General features: G+C 49.6%; 1 protein-coding gene and 1 long non-coding RNA gene across 7 annotated transcripts in view; both read left to right on the top strand.

Moving 5' to 3' along the window:
* The first annotated feature begins 3,787 nt into the window (after positions 1 to 3,787).
* On the top strand, positions 3,788 to 19,151 carry LOC121073968. The gene is made up of 6 exons (XR_005822037.1): positions 3,788 to 4,134; positions 4,288 to 4,448; positions 8,007 to 8,171; positions 10,701 to 10,876; positions 13,140 to 14,459; positions 15,324 to 19,151. It is a non-coding gene; the product is annotated as an uncharacterized LOC121073968 (long non-coding RNA).
* Positions 19,152 to 19,240: 89 nt separating this feature from the next.
* The window catches only part of LRRC8D (leucine rich repeat containing 8 VRAC subunit D), a 48,571-nt gene continuing 45,130 nt past the window's right edge, over positions 19,241 to 22,681 (top strand). For 2 of the 6 annotated variants that reach the window (XM_040565549.1, XM_040565545.1), the window contains exon 1: positions 19,241 to 19,445. The gene's annotated coding sequence lies outside the window, so the exon portion shown is untranslated. Of the gene's footprint in view, positions 19,446 to 19,929; positions 20,108 to 22,681 lie in introns of those variants that run through there. The other 4 variants (XM_040565550.1, XM_040565546.1, XM_040565547.1 and 1 more) reach the window with 4 other exon arrangements.

Genomic DNA, 22,681 nt, shown 5'->3' with positions numbered 1-22,681 from the left:
CTTCCTTTCCTAGTTCTCCTGCCATGGAGGGGAAAAAAAAGGCCTCTAAAACAGAAACAACAACAACGAATGAAACAAAAAACACAGACTTACAGGAAAAGGTCAGCTATTTTTGAACTTCCTCTCCCAAACTTTATTTCTGTCTCTTTTGATACCCAGTGCCTTCTGCCACCCACCTGCGGGCACGGGTGGCTCGCGCGTGCCTCGCAGGGCCCAGGGGCACACCGACCTCCCTGGCTTCTCTGGGGACCAAGGTGCTGCCCCTGGAGAGGGGGAAAGGGAGGCCTGTGCAGCTCTTAAAAGCAAAGGAAGCACCTTACCTAGCTGGGGAAGTTTAATGCAAGTCGGGTATGCAAGCAGTAATTCAAAGGCCTCCCCAGATCAGAGCATGTAGAAAAGCAGCCCTAGATTAAATCACCTTAATGCTCGTGCCCGGCTTCCTGGAGTCACAGGCTGATTACACAAAAAAAGGAGCACTGATTGAATCTGACGGGGAAATGCTGTATTTCTCTGAATGTTTCCCAGTGCTTGGCTATGTGGAACTTTTTGCTGCTCTTGGCTTCATTCTCCTTCAAAAACAGTCTTCTAGGCAGAATTATCACAACTCATTCAGGGAATGCCTCAGTCCGATTTGCTTTCTGCTGCTCTTTCGCATTCGGATCCTCTGTTAATAAACAGTCGCTTCCTTTTATCTCCCTGGGGGACTAAGAGAGAGCCTGCGGGCAAAGGGGATTGAAAGCACCATCGTCCCTCTGGAAAGGAAAGCCTCCTGCAAAGCCCGTGGGACACAGTGCTCGTAGGAAACTGGGCTCAGATGAAGTTGGGGATAGCACAGGGATAAAATGCGGCACAGACCAGGGACACAGGTGGCTGCCAGAAGAGGGGCTGGCCAGGCAGACAGGTTCTTCTCCAAAAATGCTGGAGACATCTCAAGCAAGCCCCCCTTAAAGCACAGAGAAGAAAAAGTCTCCATTGGCTGCCAGAAACGGCTCACATAGAAGGAAGAAAGCGGATCTAAAAAGCAAACTACAAATGAGGAATGAAGAGCTGTACCTTCCTCCTCCATTACTGTGCAGGAAGAACATTAGGATTGAAAAACAGCTTTTTTTTTTTTTGTGAAACAAATTGCAACTAACTGGAGGGCTTGAAGTGTCTGATCTATTTATAATAAAACCAGTGGGAGGTTTAATTTGCTTATTTTCCTAACACTTAATAAAATATCTGGCAAACAGAAGTGAGAAAACCACTTATATTAAAAATTTTGCATTCCCACTTCTTCAACAAGCCTTTAACTGCAGGCTCTGCTCATCAAGGGGGATTGGAAATTTGAGGAGTTGAAAAATAAACACTTAAAAATGCTGTGAACAAATCTTTTAGGCCTATTTCCTGTCATCAGAAAGCTATCCCCCCAGTTCTTCCAAGATAATTTAATGTCACTTTAACAGAGATTTAAAGAGAAAAAAAAAGAGAGAGAGAGAGAGAGTTGTTATAAAAGTGCACATCCCCTTCACTTCAGCCTAGAAGCTGACATGGTGCAAGTGGAGCTGTTCACAGGGGAAAGCACTGAAATGTGCCGAAACTCTGCTTGGGGAAGGAGGCCTTACTGGTGACTAGTTACACTCACAGAAGCCTATGAAGCATTTCACGCTGCCTTTAAACCAGGTTGGGAAGAGGAGCTATGTTTCTAGCATGCGTGTGATCTGTGATTTTTTCCTTCCTGTATACAGTACAGGAATACAGCTTATAAAGAAAGAGGGACTTTGCACCAAAGGCATGAGGGCCGTGCTGTTGCTTACACCACGCTAGAACAGGCTGTGGGACCAGCTGTGTTGATGCAGGTTAAATTGGGAAGCCGAAGTGACAGGTATAGGGCACTGGCCTGGGAGCAGCACCGTGCTCGAATGGTTTCACAGCAGCTGGGCACGAAGCAATATACAGCTCTACACTTGTGGTGCTGTTGATAGGGAGAGGTAATGTCTCCTGGACATTGAATGCTTTGCTTCACGCGTGTGTGCTGCAGTGCAGACACACACCTTTGTTATCACCCATACCTGAGAACAAGCAGTCTCAAGGGTGGGCAGAATATCCTGATGAAGAGGTGATGGGAGGCAGGGTTTTCTTAATCATTTGTTGTTCGTGTGCTGTGCTCCCCTAGGGTGGTATTTTCTGTTGGTCTTCCTTCAGCCAGTGGTTCCCACACTACCCAATATTTTTATAATGCAAATAAGCTCCTTCTCAACATCTTCCTTGAGCTGCAGGATACTTGGAAAGCTCAGAGAAATGTTGATATCCTGAGGGCAGGAAATTTTCAAAGCCCCTATGTAAGTAGCGTATGATCAAATTCTGGCAAGCTGTTTGGCTATGTCCTGGTTTCTCTCATTCACCTGACATTTACCCACACTTTCTATTGGTGTTGCAGCAGCTGAAAGAGGCATCTGGTCTGTGTCAGCTTTTATCTGCTTTTTTGTTTCCTCCTACTGTGTCTAATTACGAATGCTCACTAATTCAATTCAGATTTGAAAGGAAATATATGAGAAATTAACTGGCAAGACATCAGCAGCTGCAAGAACTCTAGGGAAAAAGAAATCCATGAGCTAATGGAGTCAGTGGCAATGCAAAACCTAGACACCGCTGCAAATTACTTCAGCACATGTGAGCCTGAAAACAGGAGGAGGGTCAAAGAAACTGGAAAAGAGTCGGGAGGAAAGCATCTGACTGTCAAGTGTCGTTTTTCTGGCACCTCTCGAGGCGGGACCTTGAGGGGCAGGCACCGGCAGGGAGGCAGGCGGCTGCGATGCTCGTCGTTGTCCACGCATCTCCTCATCCAACTGAGCACGAGGAGAAATACACGACGATGGATTTGAAGGAAAACCTGTGAGTTGTTGAGGACAAGAAGGGGTGCTGACTCTGAACAGGGAGCGTGTTCTGCCAGAGACCCAGAGGAGGTGTTGGCAAGGGGAGCAGAGGTGTTTCTGCTGTGTCAGAGGGGGGTTAGCTCAGTGCCCGGGGCTGGTGCCACAAACAAACCCTCGCACGGGGCAGGCAGGAGCAGCCTCGCGCTCAGCTGGGTGTGATCACTGCTGCTCCACAGGCAGCTCACAGACACCCACAGCAACCCTGCGGGCAGCTTTCTAGCCCGTATTTGCCCCAGAACATCGCTGTCTGGTCCCTGCTGTGCTTTATTCAGCTGTGAAGCAGAGGCTGCTCTCCAGGCATTCCCGAAAGCAGCTGGAGCTCCAGCCTGGCTGCAGTCAGGGCTGAGTAATTACACACCCTGAGCTACAGATATAGAGGCAGCTCTGACAGCGCTGCGCCTAACTGCTCGTTTGGGTGCCTGATGTCAGGATTCAGACCGCAGCAGCTTCCTCAGGAAGGTCTGTGAGGCAGCTGCGATGTCTCCCGGTTTGTAATGGTCCGCCCTGGCACTGAGGCACTGGGGGCATTGTCCACGTTGTAGCACAGCTGGGTATTCCTATTGTCTTTCTTTTTCTTTTTCTTTCCTTGATTTATTTTTTTTGAGGGGTGGGGTGGCAGTGACACAAATATTCCTTAGCACTGAGGACCCACATCATGTTTTTTAAGACTAGCCATCTCTGACCTTAATGCTAGGGCAGCTTCCTCAGCGAGCTGCAATTACACAGCCCTGGCACCTGTGGCTGGCAGCCAGTGCCCTAAACCTAACCAGCTGCCCAGCACCAGGCTGGGACTCGCAGGTGTCCCTCCCATGGGGACAGGCTGGGGGCATCCCACAGGGGCTGCCGGGGGGACTCCATGCACAGCCCGAGTGACAAGGGCCAGCACGCAGAGCCTGCGGCCCTATCAGTCTGCTCAAGGTTACAGCTCCTGTGCTCGACCCAGCAGCTCCGCACAAAACAGCGGGAGTGTTTCAGCTGGCAGAAATGCTGCTCTTTTTCACTCAAGTTTGCAGCTGGCCAAAATGGAAAAAATAGGTACCCCTAAGCCGATGGCTAATGGCATATGGGTGTGCTGCCCAGGACAGCCATACAGAACTGGCAGCATGAGGGAGAATGACTCTTTAAACCACTTGGCTGAAAAGCAGCCCTACATCAGCAGTTCTTACAGTAGCTCTGCACTGTGCTGTTATTGTGGATTGTTGTCTTTATCTTGCTGATTGTAAAAGCAAGAGCAAAGTTTTTCTTGATGTTTTTTTTCTTTCCCTTTTTTTTTTTTTTCTTGGAAGAAAAAAGATGGACCAGTGCTCTGCAGGCACTGTGGAGATAAGCAAATGTCCTTGGCCACAAAATGAAATCTTGCGTTTTCTTTCAGGTCCTGTTTCCTGCAGCGCTTGCCTGGCTCAGCCGCTAAGTCTGGGTGCTGAGCCCTGGTGCCGTGTGCTGATCTTGCCAGGAGGAGAGGGCTGGGCACAGAGAGATTTCTTTCCTGCTCAGCTCTTCCAGACTCAGGCAGGACCTGGAAACTGCCACAGGGTGAGGATTGCAGCTCCTGGAAGCCAGCTGGCTGCCAGACAGGGTGCAAAGCCACCAGCGTTGCCCCAAAGGGCATAACTGCACTGTAAACGCAGTCCAGGAGATGTTTAGCCCTATATTGCCGTGTTGGCCCTTCCTCTCACCCCATGCACTGGATTTGCTGAAGGTGCAGCACAGGGTGCCCAGGAACCCCCTTGGGCAGCCAGCAGGGAAGCAAGGATCACCAGGGATGACCTGGCTCAGGGACCAGGCTGCTGTGGGAAGGAGTAAAATAGGGTTGGTGACAGGAGCAAGAGCAAGTTTTTGTTATCTCAGTGAGACGATCTGTTTACAAGTGTGGTTTGCTTTATGGATGTCAGTTGTGTGTGTTTGTTTGTTTTTTTACCTTTGCCCTCTTGTTCTTGGGCCTTGCCTCTGGGAACTACTTTGTTTGGATCTGCTGAGATGTCCAGCTGGAGCAAGCACAGAAAATTCCTGAACTCCTATAATGAAATTTTCCAGTATACTAAAAAATTAATTTACTCCTGCTTGCAGAAAGTGACCAAGCAGAAATGTACTCTTCTGCAAGAGGGAAGGAGAGGCTAATAGGAATCACCTGTAAATCCCAGGGAATCAGGTCTAGTGCGGGGTGGTTATTTTCAGGTTCACTGCTGCAAATCTTTAGTAGACAAAGCCTAGGGAAAAGCCTAGGAGAGCTAGCTCTGTGCAGTTATTTACATCTGTAAGAAGGGTCAAATGCCTTTAATGTGATTGAAGAACAGAGGCTAGACCTGTTTTACAGTGACTTGGGGCTATCCAGAGAGAGACTTGGGCTCTAAGCATCACTAAGAGGATTCAGATAACATAGCAGGAGCAGGGGAGAGATGTACAGGAGTAATTAAAGAATAGAAAAAAATCATAGTAATGAAAACAGGCTCTTTGGCATGTAACTTGAAAAACAAGTAAGTAGAATAAAAAATGAAACAGAAATGCAAATATTTCCAGGTTTCCAGTTCTTTAAAAGTGATGATGGTTCAGGTAGGTGATGAGCCGCTACTTTCTCTGAGAAGCTGGCAAAATATTAAATCAAAGAAAAAGGAGAACCTATGTACATATGTATGCACTTTGAAAGCCTCCTGCTGAATTATAGATGCCTTTGATTCATAAAATATAGAGCCTGTCAGTGGTTTCTATCGAAGTTTGAACATGCTATTTCACTGGTTCACAGCACAGACTGTATGTGCTATCACATTAAAACCAGAGAGAAGTAAGAAAGACACCAAAATATCCTGTAGGTTAAAAAAAACGCTGACAGACCGAGTAATTATTAATGGGAATCTCAGCATGCATAGGGGTGTGGAGCAGGCTCCTCTAGGAATCAGCTCTTACCACGCAGCCGTCAACAGATGAACTGCAAGAAGTAAGGTTCTTTCTTCCTTTATAAATGCAGGGAGATTTAAGAATGTGAAGGCTCATCCATAATACACAGCAGCTGCCCCGGTGGAGTTTGCGCACGCTGGAGTACAGATGGTGTGATGGGACACTGCTCTGCTGTGGAAGAAATGCCTTGCAAGGCTCTCCCGTGGTCTGTAATGAGAGGACTGGAAATGCTTGAAGATGTCATGGGGTGAGGAGCAGTGACCCCGAGGAATGGTGTCAGGGACCAGCAGAACACCCAGCAGCCATTGCCCAAACCTGCAGGAAGGATGCACCAGGAGGGGCTGTCACAGCCGTGCGAGCTCCTGTGCCACGGGTGTTCCCACTGCTCTGCAAAGCCTCCACGTAGGGCTGCAGCCATAGTCATCTCGGCCTGCCCCATCCCCAGGGAGGTGCCCAGAGCTGGGGCTGCCCCAGAGCCTCTGGCTGCCCTGCTTCTGGCAAGGCTGGGGAAATAGGGGGGGCTGCCTGGGATGGCTCCCCCAAGGCAGCTCCTGGCCCCAGTGAGTTGAAGGGCCGAGGAACCATGGGCAAGGCTGCCCCACTGACTGCGGGCAGCAAGGAACAACTGCTGGCAGGAACTGTGCGATGAACCTCAGGTCATGATTGTTGTCTGTCACTCAGGGAGGAAAACCGTGCCGGGAGCTGGAGACAGGGTGTACAGGACAGGAGGGTGGTACCACATCTGCTGGCGCAGCCTGAGGAGCACAGAGGTCTGCCCAGGAAGGAAGAGCCACGAGCAGCTCTGGGGAGGTGGAGGAGGAAGCAGCTCTGACGGAAACAGTGACCTGGATTCTCAGATCACTGAATTGCAGGAAGACTTGGAGTCCGAGTGAGCAGCCTGCAAATAAAGTGGAAACCCAGATTAGAGCCTGATGGGAAGCTGGCAGTCCTTCACCCAGCAGCAAAGCCTTCTGCAAGGAGAATAAGGATGGCACTGCCTGAGAAAACAGTTATCTTAGGTCAAGCTGAGGCTTTCCAATGCACTTGGAAAGGAATCTGGTTGAGCCAGCAAAAAGTCTGTCAGCTGGATAATGCACAGAAACAGATCCAGGAGGCAAACCTCAGCATGTGGGCAGGGCAGGCAGAGACAGCTATACTGCCCTGGCAAGCCTGGGGAGATACAAAGGTCCCCTAACTCCGCAGACACTCCTATGCTACTAGAGCTGTGCAGTAAGTGCAAACTGCCCCGTTCAGTAACTGTACGTCATTATTATATGTAATTATATCCTATGGACATCTCTTATAGACTTCCACTGACTACTGCTAAAAAGAAAGTAGTATGAGGTGAAGTCATTAATAGAGGGAGATATATGAATACATAGCAGCAACAAGTGGAAAACTGAATGGAGCTCTAACAACAAAGAACATAGCTTTAGCAGCATAGAACATTTTCTCCTCTGGCTGCTTCTGTTACCAGTAAGGGAAATGGAAAAACGTTGCCTTTTTCCAGAACATGAGCACAAATCCTTGAAGTATCAAGGACAGGTGCTGTGGTGCAAGATCACAGTGGCAAGGTCACAGTGACAAGGTCACAGTGAAGCCTTGCCTGCCGTGCTGAATGGGAGCTCGCTGCTGCACTACAGCTGGCCCCAAGCAACTGCAGGGGCTTGCCCTGCGCTGGGGCTTCCCCTGCACTGAAGCCAGAGGCCCCAAACCCGGCCCATGCCCCAGGCCACCACAGGAGCTGCAGGGAAAGCACCGGGGCGCAGGGACAGGGGAACCGACTGCCGGGGCAGCCACCGGCAAGCACCTGCCCAGCTGGCTCTGTGCACACCCGCACTGGGGAAATGCTTTTCTCTTCGTGTGTCAGGGACGACTCACGTCCCTCAACCCAGCACACGTGTGTGGTGTTTGGGCTGGGTTGTGAACCTCAGTCGTGAGTTTCAGTGGGAGTCTCTGCCTGAGAATCTGACCTAGTTGTAGAAGGGTCAAGTGCCTGCATAAATACCTTCCCACGCACGCTGAGTGGATTGCTGTGCAGCCTCACCAGGATAATTCACACGGAGCCCTGCCTCAGAGAACTCAGAGAACAGTTTTAGCTTGAGCAGAGTTTACTTTCCAAGTCTAATCACCTTTAAAGTATCTTTGCAGTAAGAGACAAAGTAAATATTTCTCCTCTGCAATTTTTACTTATTGCAGTATGGCAAAGGCCTCATGAAGCAAGGAATGCTTTCCCTGGGCTTGAATAAGGCGTTCATTTTACCACGGTTTGTGGAAGATGCCAGTCTAGAGCTGCAATCATGCGATTCATTTCAAAGAATACCACAAAGGCCACTATCTGGGAGAACAACAAAGAGAACACCGGTAAGTTATTTCTAACCAGGGCTCCCACCCTGCGCGGCAGGTCCTGAGCCCTCCTGAGCCAGGCTGCTCCCTCTGCCCGTGGCCAGCCCCAGATGTTTTATTACCATGGTGGGGTTACTTGAAAACTTGGTTTTCTTCTTCCTTCATGGAACTATTAAAACCAGCAGGCGAGCGGAACAAGCCCAAGAATGCTGAACGTGGCACGCTCAAAACTAAAGGAGCAAAGCAGTGAGACAGTGGCTTCCTCTTGCAGCCCGGGGACAGCTGCAGAGGTGATGGAAGGAGAGCGGGGAGGTGTGGGGCCAGGGCCCGGGAAGGACCGAGGGCCCCGGGGAAGGGGGGTGGGCTCGAGGCCGCTCAGGGCTGCAGGGGTGGGCTCGCTTCCTCCCCACCTCCTGCAAGGGAAGGTGGGATCCTGGGCAGGGATGGAAGGGGGCGAAGAGCATGTTAACAGGCATCTTCCAAAGGCAGACTTCATTTGCTTTGAAGAATTGTTCTTCCTTCTCTGTTAAAGCATATGGCTAACAGGGAAATTGGCTGCATTGTGTCCAGAATCCATGTGGATGTTATTTTTCCTGCTGCAACTAAGCGTTCAAAGTAGGGTATAGCTCCCTGTAATGTGGTCTGATAGGGCATCTTCAATTGCCACTGTAGATGAGTTTCTTTGATTGCTCTGTGACTAGTGCAATTGGAAACATATTCCAAACACAATGATGGGAAGAAAGGGAGGCCTGAATTTCCCTTCAGTGCTCCCCATGTGATTATCTGTACTCATGCAGCTTTCTGTGGTTCTTTTGCATATGGTTACTCAAAGAGTGAAGTAAGTCTCCCTGCTTTTTTGACGTAAAAAGAGCCATTCTTTCAAACCATTTTTTTTGGTGGATTTTGCTGTACTTTTGGTCTCTGCTAGCTGAGTTGAATGGAAAGACGCTCTGCTCTCACTCCTCCTGTTCACTCCAAGCCCAAAAGGAGGAGGTGAGGCTCAGGCCACCCCCTGTGTGAAGGCAAATGAGGAGAGGAGAGCAAGGGAGGAGAGCACCCTCCCTAACTTGTGTCTCCCATGGCCCTGGCACTGGCACCCTGCCTTGTCCTTCCCCTCCCCAGGCCCAGCAGCCCAGCCCATCAGTCTGAGGTGCTGCTCTGCTCGACCAGACCTAGGAACTGCACACAGAAAGAGCAAGTACAAAAAGAGTGCAACACGGATGAATTGAAGGGATCTTCAGCTTCCCCCATGCCAGGTTCTTGAGTTGGGGCTTCATCCCAGACCATTACATGCTTAACCAGGCATAGCACAGATCGGCTGTTCCTTCCTGTTCATGCAGGCCTGGGCAAAGAGGCTGCACGTTGTTCAGAAGAATAAACAGCAACCAGCATCATGGTCAGCTCATTTCTATCATCATCACTGATCTCGATCTGTCAACTGCTTTTGCTACTTCTTATTTCTTGGCAAAGACAGTCAAGCCAAAGGTCCTTTGGGAGATGCAAAGACAATAGCAGGAAGCATTTGCCAGATGTCTGATGTTACCGCAAAGAGCTGGCCAGCGGACATGAAAATATTGAACTTATGACGGAAAATTTCATGGGAAAATTGCAGGGATAAGACCTGCATTTCTAAGGACCTATCTGCTTCCTGATGCATGCTCCGATTCTGACTGGAATCGGCCTTTCTTGGCAAAGCTACCACCTCTAAAGCTGCATGGCTTTGGGCTCAGGTAGGGCAGGGTATTAGTTGCAGCAGCTCCCCAAGTCAATCTCTGTTTTGTACTCCAACGTGTCATTCAGATTTCTGAAAAGGGGACATTCTGATGTGGAGTGCAATTTTAACCCAAGGCACTGTCTACCAAATCCTTCCTGGGGCTCTTCCTTCAGTGCATTTTGGCTCTTGCTCCAGAAACACCCTTGTTCAGACACAAGTGGTGACTGCTCCGTGCATCTGCTGCTTGTTAGTGTGTTAGATCCCTTTGTATCAAAAGAAATCCTGTGAAATGAAACCCATTTATAAAAGAACTGAAAAATGTGGATTCTCTGGGGCTAGGAACAAGGTTGTGGGACTGTCTTACACTCTGGGGGATTCATTTCTGCTTCGGTAAACAAGCTTTAAGTGGGAAATGCTGCCTGGTGGAGCCAGCTCTTCCTGCAACAAGTAATGCCCTGAGACTTAGCGTGTGCGAAGGTCACACCTCTGGGGAATATGGTTAGGGAGCATCGTCTGTACAGGAAACCTACCAAATGTTGCATGCCCAACTGGTGAGAATTGGAAATCCAAACTCTTTTCAGTGGATTTACTGTTGATTTAGTAAGGTTTTATAGGTATTTTATATATATTCCGGTTGACTGATTTGACTTCCAAGCAAAGGAGTTTGCAACAGAAGCAAATGCAGATCAGGACTATGTATCTGGGTACCAGCAGAGCTCACTTCACAGCAGCACCAAGCATAGGGTTATGATATTTTGAAGTGTGGGTACCTGTCTCTCACTTTCTATTGCACTAACTTTATTTTTCTATTTATTTATTTATTTATTTTGTAGATGAGCACATACAGGAAAGGTCTGCATAGCTGTTTTTGAACAGGAAGGAAGAAAAGCTTGTTGGTAGCACAAGGACAAAGGTGGCAACACACTAGAAAGGGTGTGCAACAAGAATTTAAAAATGGGTTCAACAACAGATATTCAGACATGAAGAAGAAATTCAGCAGTAAGCGCAGGTAAGACAAGCTGTTCTGAATAAGGAAAATCTATCAGAAAATAGGAGTTGAGGGTAACAGCACAGAAATAGACATTTATATATTTATTTATTTTCCAGAGATTTTGAAATAAAGGTAAGACATTTGATATAGCAAAAAAACAGGAATATAGAGTTTTCAGTCCCTTCCAGGCCAGCATCACCACAAAATGGCATTTGGAAACTGGACAGATACCGAAAGTTCTCAAATACTAGGAATTGGGAAAGAGATGGCCATAAAGCTAACTTCAAATGTATTTGGGATGCTGTTCAGTGGGCAGTGAGAATAGAGAGCTGGAAATCTGGAGCCCAAATATATGGGTAACAGGGCAGCACAGTGTACAAAAAGCACTTAAAAGAACACTGTGAGCAGGCTTAAAAGACTTAGTAATTGACCTATCATGGGGTCCAAAAGTGTCGCTACAAAATAATGAAGTGCTATCTCACTTCTGCTGACTTGAGAACACACATGCAAACTTCTCCAGGCTGTGTTAACAAGCACGCGTAGACCTGGGACTACAGCAACAGATAATACAGACAAGCTAGCAGTCAAATGGGGACTCAAGGAATGGCAGGAAGACTCCTGGGCACAATAAGCTATGAGATTTTCATATTATACAAAGATGAACAAAATTGGGAAGCACAGGAAAACTGCTAGTGTTTTGCTGAGTTCTCGGATCTAAGCCTGCTAAATTAATGTTTTAAGTAAAATAACAAGATTTTATAATATGTTTCTAACTAGTCATTTGACAGCTTTCTGCAGATGGTCTGAAGAATGTATGAAAATATAATACAAGTGGAAAATTCCTTGTCTAATTTTACAGCATCCTTAAGTGCTCTTTCTCACGTGCACACGTGCACACATTCTGTCCTGCAGAAACAGTCTAAAAGTAATGACCCCATGACCACTGGTGGTGTGAAGTGGTGATGTTTCCCAGTAAGTAAACGGAGTGGAAATGCAAGGGATGTGCAAGGAAAAGCAAGGGGACCAGTGAAGGCTGTGTTAGCAGCGCTCAGTTTATCTGGGAGAGCTTAGAGGCTGGCTGAGATGCAAGATGCACAGACACCCATCGGGAGCAGGGGCCAGCAGCGCTGTAGGTGCTAGCTGGAGCCCTTGGGGCAGAGAGGCGTCTTCAGAAGGTGCCCGGGACCATGTCTGGGTCCTTTGCATGGGAGAAAGGAGAGGACAGAGACTCCCGGGTGGAGAGGGCACAGATGGTGGGGGGGAAGGATGAAGAGTGTGCCTGGGGTGGCAGGGAGGGAACTGGGGGACCCGGTCCAAGGGGCTGTGCGCAGGGGGAGAAGTTGGCAGAGTGCAGAAACCATTCAGAAAGACAGGAGGGAACGTGAGCCAGGGAATCATAACGTGCCTTCCTTGGGGAGCTTGGCGAAGGAGCCTGGAGGGAAGTGAGGATTCAGAGGAGAGGATGGAGTAAGGCTGGAGGTGTAAGTTACTAGGAGGTGGGAAGAGAGGCGGTTTTGGGGGCAGCTGCATAGATGAGAGCGAGCGAGAGATGCTGCTGATGGTGTGAGGGCGCAGGAGGACAGCCTGGCTCAATCTGGGGGCTGATGGCCGTGCCCCTCCCAGGGGTGGCACTGGGGAAGAGGAGAGATGTGTGAACAACATAGGGGCGACGGGGAAGCAAAAGGCACGGCGGTGCAAGGAGGATTTGTGCGGCTGAGGGGTGCAGGAGAGAGGGGGCCGGCACTCAGAAGGGGCAGCAGGAACCGCTCCGAGGCAGCAGGCCGGGACGGCGCCCGCCTTCCACGGGCAGGGGCAGGGGCGCTGCTCTGCCCTCCCGGCCGCCTTCTCGCCGGCGCTTTCCCTCGGCCTCGGTTCCCGTCTCCCGTTGTCGCCCAGCGCCGTGCCGGGGCCGCGGGCCGCCCTGCAGCCCGCCTGGCAGCCCGTCCGGCAGCAGGGGGAGCTCGGCGAGAGCCGCCGCCGGCCGCGGGGCGCTGCAGGCCTCGGCGCTCCTGCAGGCCGCGCTGCTGCGCCGGGCCGCGGCGGGGCAGCACCCGGGCAGACCTGCGGCGGAAGAAATTGGGGGATATTGAAAAAGTTGACGGGAAAAGAAGGGCCCGGGCAGTCTGTCTCCTGAGGTTTAAGACCGTCAGGGTGGCTGGTGCGAAGGGGCCGTGAGGAGGGGAGGGTCCTGGTCACTCGGGGGCGGTTTCTGCGGGTGCAAGTGTCAGAAAGGTCAGGCTGCCACGCCTTCCCCCCTTCTTTTTCTTTTTTCTTCCTCAAGGAGAATGCTGTGTGCTGAGAACACTGTTCTCAAGTCAAATTAATCTCAGAAAGTTCCAGTGACATTTTGGGAAACTAAGGCCGTGAATTCACACCAAAATCAAAGCCATGCAGTGCCTGTGCCCTGTGGCTGTGTAAACGCACCCAGGCTGGAAGACAATGAGCCCTTCTGCCACGTGTGGGATGGCAGCAATACCAGTCAGTCCCATCACAGCTCCTGCAAGGCCAGCGCTTGGAGATGACTCCCTAGCCACAGGGATCTGAGCAGGAAAATAAATACTTCAGTCTTTACATCGCCTGTTCCCCGTGGTCCTGGACGCAGCACAAGAGCCCTCGTGATTCATTCCACAGTCTCTGGGCAACCCAGGGGAAAACCGCCTGCTAATCTCAGTTCCTGCTGTCAGAAAGCATAATTGCTATGACAAAGCAAAACGTTGTTTTGCATTAAGGCACGATCAGACCTACCTTCTCCCGCTACCTTTTTCCGTTTGGTGATAAATTAAAGTGGAGGTGTTTGCAGCTGGGGGAGGTATATGTTTAGTTGTTTTCTGGTGGCTACAGTGTTGGCAGTGAATCCACTACCATGCAGTACGTAAAAACATGGTCAGTGCTTTCTCCAATTAACTTATGTTCTGCAGGTAAATGCGGAGAAGATTTGGTGAGGCGGTAACCCGCTTCCCTGTCACAGCACATATGTGCAGTACTCCTCTCTCAGATGTACGTTTTTGAAGCAGAAGATGAAGCAGGTTTTAAATGAGCATGCTAGCTGGCACAGCAGCTGTGGATTGAAATCACATGAATACCTGGGATGTGTAAGGTGCATCGTGTTGGAGAAGGGTGATGCTGAATTGACAGTGGATATCTACTTGGAGAAGCTTTAGGGACTTCAAGTAGTTTGGTTTCATTGTATTTGAAAAAGTATTGGGAAGAAGATTTCAGAGCTGTAATTATACCTGTTGTTGCTACGTTTTCCCTTGGGTAGAGTCTCTAGAATGGAGCAATTGATTTTGTTTGATCTATAATATGTACAAGCAGCTAGCAGGAGGTGCTGCAGTGAAAGCAAAAAGATTAATCTAGCCATTTCAGGCAAAATCAACTTCTCTTAGTGCTGTGCTGGCAAGCCTGCCTTTTGCAGGCTCCTGAGCGCACACACAGCAGCCTTGTTTCAATTGTTGAGGTGGGAAAAGAGCCCCAAGACCCTCTAGGTCCCTGATGAAGGATCCCTGCTTTTAAATATGCTTTCTCTCCTCTTCATCTACAGAATGTCTGAAGGTGTCTTTGCCCCATGGAAACATAGAAAGACAGAGAGAAGATGCAGCATGTAAGAAATAATTTACTATTCCCGTCCCCCTTTTTTCTGCTGTTTTTGCCTGGTCTTTCTCAGATCTTTTTTTTTTTAAACGGTCCAGCTGGGTGAATCCTTAATCTCCAGCCATTTGAATGACTGAAGTCAGTCATTTGCAGGCTCTGAGCACTTTGGCCCCACGTATGTTCTTTCTTTTTCTTCATGCTGTTCAGAAAGCTCTTCCCAGCTGTGCACCTCATTATGCCCTTTTGGCTAGGCTATTTTAGGAAAAGTTCTTGTAAAGAAATAAGAAAATCAACAAGCTCTAACTATTGTAACTTTGGAGCTGGGAAAGTAAAGGCTAAGTGCTAGCACAGGTATAGCTAAGCACTCTGAAGACAAACTGGCTTGCCGTTTCTTTAAAGACCACTATTTTCCTACATCCAGGTAGGGCACTTAGGTTTTGTGTCGTGTCATTTGTACGCAGTGCCACAGCCATTTTACAGAGAAAGCCAATTGCAATTTGAAGAGGGAAGAAAGGTTTTCAGTCATGATTTGAAGAAAGAAATAACAGGCTGAAATATCTGGGGGGAGGCAGGGGAATAGCTCCAGCAAGCAGGGCTGGACAAACTGTGCCAGCTGAAAGCTTTCTTTGGTCTTACCCTGCTAACTCTGCCTATCATGGGTTTTTAATTTTTATTTCCTATTCAGTCTCCATGGTCAGTGTCTAGTATTTGTGGAAACAAGGGTGAGCGTGAGCAGTAGAGGTCATAGAAAGGGTTAAGTGCAAACTTAAGAAAATAGGAAGAGCTAAATAGATTAAACAGTCTAATCCTAACACAGACTAACCCCCTCCAGCCCTCTGGCACCAAAGAACTCTGAAAGTTCTTGTTACCTTAGTGCAGGTACCTGGTGGCTGCTGACTTGGGAAGTGAGAAGAGCATGAAGATGCCACACTAACAGGATTATGGTTGACTCTGACGTGGACTCTGTCATGGGCTGACCAAGCAATGCGCAACATTATTCTTTCTTCTGCCAAGTCAAAGCCCTGCTCACGCAAGCAACAGGGCTGAAGGGCAGGTGATGGTGTTTACCTGCAGCAGAGCTTCCTGCTTTTCTGCCATGCCTCCTTTCAACTGAGATGACTCTGTGCGCCTTGCGGATTTATAGTCCTTTATTGATAAGCACTAGAATGAGGGAAACTAGCCATCTGGTGGTGCGTCCACTGGATGAAAAGTGAAAACACACACAGATTTTCTGCACAATCTGGAGCAGCAAGCGTAAATTGTTCCATTTTCTTGCCTTCACTTGAAAAACTTTTCTGGACTGCAGTATGACAACACATGCTGGTTACCATGCATGCACTCACAGCTGCTCCTCTTTTTTCAAAATATGAAGGCTGTAGTACTTGTTAAGAATGAGGCCTCATACCCCAGATCTTCATTCCATTTCAGGTAGCTGTATTGCACACTGAGTGAATGACTTCTTACCATCTCAAATGAAACAGAAGAATTGGTGAGCACATTGTGGCATTCTGGAAGTATTTAGAAGGGGAAGAAAATGCATTTTATCTACAACAATCATTCTCACGTTGCAGAACAGAGACGACTCCTCTTTTCAGCACAAACAGCAGGTAAGGAGAGTGTCTTTTTCCAACCAGGAAGTTCTGAAGCAAGGAACAAGTCACATGCCGAGCACAACACACGCCTTGCAAGGCCTTTAAAAGTGGCTGTGGGCTTTTAACAGAGCTGTATCCTTGTTCGCTGACTGTGTGCCGGGTGTTTGAAGACAAGCACAGCAGTGGAGTGTCTTCAGAAAGAGTGGTAATGTGGGTCTGGATAATTATATACAAAGGGGTTATAAAGTAGCAAAAAAAAATAAATTTACAGATCTACCTACTATGATAGGAACAAAGTTTTGCAGCACTTTTTATAGTGGAAAAATATGTTTCTCTGGTTTGCTTTGATATCCTTGGGACTGCCAGTAAAGCTGTAGCTGAAGAGACGACTAACTTATGCCAGCCTTTCGGAAGCTCTGACGCTGCCCGGGTGGCAGGGCACACTGTGCTGCAGAGGCCTGATGCTCCTGGGCTGGCTCTCCATGCAGCAGCCTCTCCGCAGCTAGCTGCAGGCACGGGCAAAGCAAGCCCTTGCCAATGTCGTTGGACTGCAGGGCAATAAAACAGCTGCCAGTGCATTGCCTAATTTTGCCTGGAAAGTCAGACTCACCACAGCCACTGTGGGAGGGCCCGGGGCACGGCGGTGGCACGATCGGCTGGGCGGGTGGCAGGTGGCACACCGGGGCTGGTGAGCATGATGAGTGTCTGCAGCCCCACTGGCTTCCTGCCTGCCTGGCCTGGATCACACGCTGAACTGTTTAGCACCTACAAACCCTTTTTCCTGGGAAATGGTGGCCTGCATCCAATTCAAGTGACTCATATGCCTCCTCTGCCTTGTTTAAGCAGGAGTCTTCCCGTTCAAGCTTTGTATGTTCCATGAAGGCAAATTACTGTGCTTCTGGAGAGGGGAAATCCAGTTCCCTGCTCTATCTTCTGTGCTACCGCCTGCATCTCTTCACAAATAACTACCTCATCCACTGCTTTAAAGTCGTAATATTCTCCTTCCTCTTAAATCTGTCTTGGGAGAAAAATCGGCCAGCCTGCGCAAAGCCAGGACTGAAATATTGCCCGGTGTGGAGTTTCCTCATTGCTTTCCGAGGAGCCACTGGCACTCCCCACTTTTGGCACCTTCTCTTCCTTACGCTCACCTTCTGCTGGTGCCCCCCCAGCACGTGCCCGCCTCGGACCGAGTGTGGACAGCCACTGGGCCGCGCGGTGGGGGCATAGCAGAGTTGTGCTGCATCGCCGTTCTGAAAGCAGCTCCCACATCCGAATTCAGACCTCTGAGCCACAGATCAAAACAGCAATAGGCGTGTTTTTCAGTTGTGCAGGGCCAACACCAGGCCTGTGCAAGTGGAAAGATGCCATTTTTCCTCCATTGTCTGTGTCTTTCTGGCCTCTGTTGTGATATGGAGCAACTTGCAGCTGGCTAACTTGTTCTTCTGCTGAAACAACCCTATAGACCGCAGCAGGAACACAGACCAGCTGGGGCATCGATTCCCCCAACCAGGCTATTATCCCCTCCTCTTTCCTGGACCCCACATAAGCAGGTACCAGAAGGGCAGGGCCACAACCAGCAATGCAGAGAGCTGCCCAGGAGCACCCTGACCTGGGCCCAGATGAGACCAAGCCTGAAACAGGGGGAGAAGACTCTCCACTTGAAAAGGAGCAACATGGAGAGTTTTAAATTATCAAAGAATTGAGTTACCTTTACATATGTATCACAACAAGGGGAAAAAAAAAAACACCACAATCCAACCAACCCAGCATATGTTCTGTAGGAGGTAAGACTTTCACACTTGTGTTTGCCCCTGTCAGAAATGGCCTCTAATTGGATCTGGATCTGCCCAGCCTCCGGGTGTCTTCTGCCTCCTGTCCCCGGAGTTATGAGTTTGTTTTGCTGCTGCATGTCCGCTCGGCGAGGTGTCTGTGATTGCCAAGTGAATGTGGATTCAGCTGGCTCTGACCAACTCTGGCATTTGAAAAAATCCTTTTTCTTCTGCTTGAATTTCCCTGCCAGCTGCCTGCGAGTCAGGACTTCCCAGCCAGCAGCTCTTGCTATTATCTGTTTTCACTTGCCTTGATGTTTACCAGATTGTAGTGCTTTTATCTCTATTAATCCTACCTCGGCGTGGAGCCCTGCTACTGCAGACCCTATGTGGCCTGGGCACTGGGTCAGAGCAAAAATAAATAGATAGATAGATAGATAACAAGTTCGCCCTACTGAGGAAACAGCAAGGTCTAAAACGCTGGCCAAAAATAATGCAAGTGTTGATGATCTCAGAGAAGAAAATAACTAAAAGCCCAGATGAAGGTATTGAAAATCAAAGCTTAAAATAAATGACAACTTATTAGACTAAATCTGAACTCTGCTAAAATTCTCTGCCAGATGAAAACACTGGTATGAAAATAGTGCTGAGCAGCTGAGAGCAGGACAAGCTGCCCTGATTTTCTGGTCTCGGAAACTAAGTGCTTCCTAAGAAGTGCTTTCATTTGTGATCTTCGATACATCTTGCCGTCAGAGGAGAAGGTCTGATTAAAAATGCAACTAAAAACGTGAAGGAGAGATTCTCAGTCTTTAAAGGGACAGAAAGCTATTCCGAATAAGCACCTAATGATCATTTCCCTTCCCCTCCAGTTCCTAGAAGTCATGGGGGATGAAGGAAAATTTGGCATAAGCCTTTTTTGTTTGTTTGTTTTTGTTTTGAATTCTATTTTCGATCGAGTGCAACAATTTCAAAAGGAATAGGTCACATCCAGTTCTAGTTAAAGTATTTATCTACAGACGGTTCTGGTCAGTTGTCAGCACCCAGTGAAGAGTTCAGGATGGGGGTGCCCTCGCAGTGTAAGAAGGGCTCTAAGAGGTTTTGGGGCGAGCCTGGTTTGGGGCCAGCTCCCCCCTCAGGCGCTAGCGCTCCGTGTGTGGCGGTGCCGTGCGCGGCGCACCCCCGCCACCCAAACGGCGGCCGGTTGGATCCCAGAGAAGCACATATTTAATTTTATTTTCACAGAGCGTCTCAGGAATGAAAACACGGGCTCTGCAGCCGCCACAGGAGGATGAGGAGGACCTCAGCGCCCGCTCGGCCGGGCCCGGCTCCCCGCCGGCACCTGAGGGCAGGGGCCGGGCGGCGCGGGCGGGGCCGGGCCTCACATGCGCGGCGCCGCGGGGGCCATTGGCCGCTGCCGGTCGGCGGGCGGCGCTCCGGGACGCGGGACCGGCCCCCGCCGGCTGCCGGTGCCGTCCGTGCCGCCGAGCCATGCGGGTGCGCGCCGCATGCGGAGAGCGCGCTGCAGGGCGCCGCTAGGAGCCGAGCTCCGCCCGGCCCGGCCCGGCCCGGCTCGGCCCGGCTGTCCCCCTCGCCGCATGGCAGCGCCGCGGGAGTGAGCGACCGCGGAGAAGGAAGGTGCGTGTGGCCCCTCGGCGTGCCCCGGCCCGGGGGGGGGGGGGGGGGGCGACACGGGCAGCCCCTCGCCGCCCCTCTCGCTGCGCTTCCCGGCTCCCCTCCTTCCCTCGTGCCTGCGGGCAGCCCGCCCGAGGCGCTGCCGTGTCTCGGGGCCGCAGCCGCCCCCAGGCGCGTGCCCGTCTCCCCGTTTCCCCTGGCGGGGGGCCGGCCCCCGGTGCGCAGGGGCCGCGCGGCAGGTTGCTCCGGCTGGAAAATGGAGGGCGGCGGCGGTGAGCAGCCTGTTGTGCGGTGCGGCGAGGCTCGGCGGGACTTCCTGTAATGGTGGTGCTGAAAGCGATGTGCTGCCGGGCCCGTGCCGCCGCGGGGAGTCCCCCCCCCACCCCCAGCCCCGGCGTGCCGGCTGCTCGGCGGCGGTGTCGGCTTAAAAAAAAAAAAAAAAAAAAAAGCAGTATTTTTTTTATTTATTTCTTTTTCAACGCGTCTGCTAGCGGTGGTGGGGAAGGACCATCTTTTCTGCCTCTCCGACCGAAGGTGGGGAATGGCTGTGCCCCCCGGATGGGGAGGGGGGCGTTAGGATGCGAGAAATTGGCAGGAGCGGCACTGACATTTTGATCCCGCAGACCGGAGCTGCCGCAAAAGCACCCTCATCCCAGGCAGGGTAGGTAAGTCCCTTTCTGCTTCTCTCCTCCTCTTCCCCCGGAGAGAGCAGAGAAAAACACCTCTCTTCACATTTCCTCGGCTTTAGAGTAAGGACTGGTAGTGTAGATAGTTGGTGTTATGTTATTTGCCCTTGATTGCCATCTTAAATTAATTCACCCAGCCTTGCTCCGAGGCCAGGATCATGTTCGGTCTTTGTGATTTATAAATCCCCTGTAAACCTTTTGTTGTTAGTTGAAACTGATTTATGAGGTCCTGACCTAGGAATATGCTACTCTGGTTATATTTTCTGTGCCGTACACCATTTTCTCCTGTGCTTCTGAGGAAGCACTGCCTTTCTAGTAAACTCATTTGGTGCCTTGCCTGTATCTTGCCTAGTGTGAAAACCACTTGTCTGTCATGTCTGCTGGCTCCGGGTTCTCGCACACAATAGCGGCATCAATTTAAATATTCCCCGTTTATTTGCAAGTGAGGTTACTGTGGTAAAGATCCAAAGTTTACAAAGTCTGGATGAGGTAAGGCGGAGAAGGGAGCCGCACCAAGCAGCAATTAGCGCTGTGAGATGCAGATGTGCACAGTAGATACCCGCACTGGTCCTGGCATCTCCGGGGGGACGGCAGGCAACCCGTGTGGCACGTTCAGACCTGGGGAAGGCATTCTGGAGCAGCAGCACCAGCAGCTGAGGAAGTCTGTGAGCTGCTGTCACGGGAGGTAATTAGTAATAGGAGCAAACCGGTGTGATAGCCCTGCAAGGAGGGTGAAAGCACTTAAATGCTTGCTGTGAAGATTAACTAGCGTACGTTGCACTAATGCACGTGAACGTGTGAAATGCAGTTCCTGAGTTCCAGGTTTTTCTCAGCCCTGCTTTCTGTCACCTCAGAAAAGCCTCCTTCTCTCCTGTACCAGCAGGCAGGGAGTGCCGTGGAGATACCACGGCTGTACGTCCTGTGCGTGGGCATCTTTTCTGACAGCGCGCCTGGAGAGTGAGGAAAAAGCAAATGCTGTTGCAATAGGTCCTGCCAGCGACAGGATGATAGGAGAATAAATGCCACGGGAGAAAATGGTACATGCGTTCCTGTGGTCAGAAGCACTTGCGACCACGTGTGCTGTGGCTTGGTGCAGCTCTATGAGAAGTGACTGCGCTGAGGCTTCCTGCCTCAAAGCCAGTTCTCGCTTCCCCAGGTCTTCCCATTCCTTCGTGCAGTGTGTCGAGGTCCCGTTCAAAGCCAGTGGGCATAAATGGATTTTGGATCGTGTCCTGTGTTGCTGGCTGAGGCTTTTTGCCCCTCACGCTGCCAGTTCGTCCTGCCACTCGCTGATGGCTGCCCCGGGACCTCCGGAGGCAGAGTGCTGACTCGGTGCCTCGGCTTCTTCCCGCACCTCTGATAGCGGGGTTGGCGGGGGAACTGACTAATGCGTGGAAACTGGCTGATCACGAAGGGTTAATTAGTGTCCTGAGGCTTAAACCTTCTTATCAGTGGGGCTGGTGATGGCTGTTTTACTGAAAAGTAGCTTGAGTCACAAATGGTGTCATGGGGAAAGCCAGTAAGCTATTTTCTCAACTGGAGGCAAACAGAAAGGAGTTCCACGTAGTTAGAGCTGCTTTTGCCAAGCAGTGAACTTGAAAGGTTTTTCTCTTCTTTTCAAAAGAACAATCTGTATCTTCCAGTGAATTCATAAAAATACCGTGGATTCCTAAATATTCATAAAACATAACTAGCAGTATTTACCTGATGTTCAAATGTTACTATGTAAAGTAGAAAGAATAAAACATGTTAAGTTTCTGCTGTTTAAATTTCTCCTTTTTTTGTCAGCATTGAAACTAGACTGCACTAGTTCTTTTTTTTTTTTTTTTTTGTCTCTTGGCTGTGGAGAGATTATAACATGGCAAAAAAAATAATAATAATGCTATTGATATTTTAAGAAAAATGGAAATAATTTTCCCCAGAAGCTTTGCATTTAGATAAAGAGTTGTCTGTGCTTTTGCATAACTGACATTTTAAGCGTTTTTTGTTCTAACAAGCAGTGAAAAGTCTGTGGACTTCACCATGCAAAGACTTGTGCATATGACTAATTTTCTATACGTGTATGGTCTCACAAGCACACGTGCATGCAAAAGTCTCTCTGGGGCCACAGCAGTGGTGCTTGATTTTGCAAGTATTTATTCGTGGCTGTAATGTTGAGCTGCTGTGGGCCTGTACCTGTAAGTATTTGCCAGAAAAGAGCTGAAATACAGAGGAGGATGTTTGTGAGATACGGTTTTCTAGCAGCTTCCAGCATTATATTCCTAAAAGCCAACTGTAGGTATTGTTTTAAAGCAGTTCCGTGCCTCTTACCTTGAGAACACTTTGAGCCACGTTTTTTTCCAAGTTTGACTTGCCTGCGTTGGGGATGGGTTTGGCTCATAATCTTTTGGTCTAAGCAAATTGAATGCAATTTTCTTTTAACCATATAACAAAGAATAGGTACTGACTGCTTGCCAAACAATTTTTCCCCTCAGAGATTCCAAACAAATTTAGGAAAGAACAAAGCCAGCATTTCTAGTGTTTGACTTGTTGAGAATCATCTTGGGGTTTGGC

The sequence above is a fragment of the Cygnus olor genome, chromosome 8 (assembly GCF_009769625.2).
Source record: "Cygnus olor isolate bCygOlo1 chromosome 8, bCygOlo1.pri.v2, whole genome shotgun sequence".
Taxonomy (NCBI): Eukaryota; Metazoa; Chordata; class Aves; order Anseriformes; family Anatidae; genus Cygnus; species Cygnus olor.
Note: the sequence above shows the minus strand (reverse complement) of the source record. Positions and strands in the feature narration are given on the sequence as shown.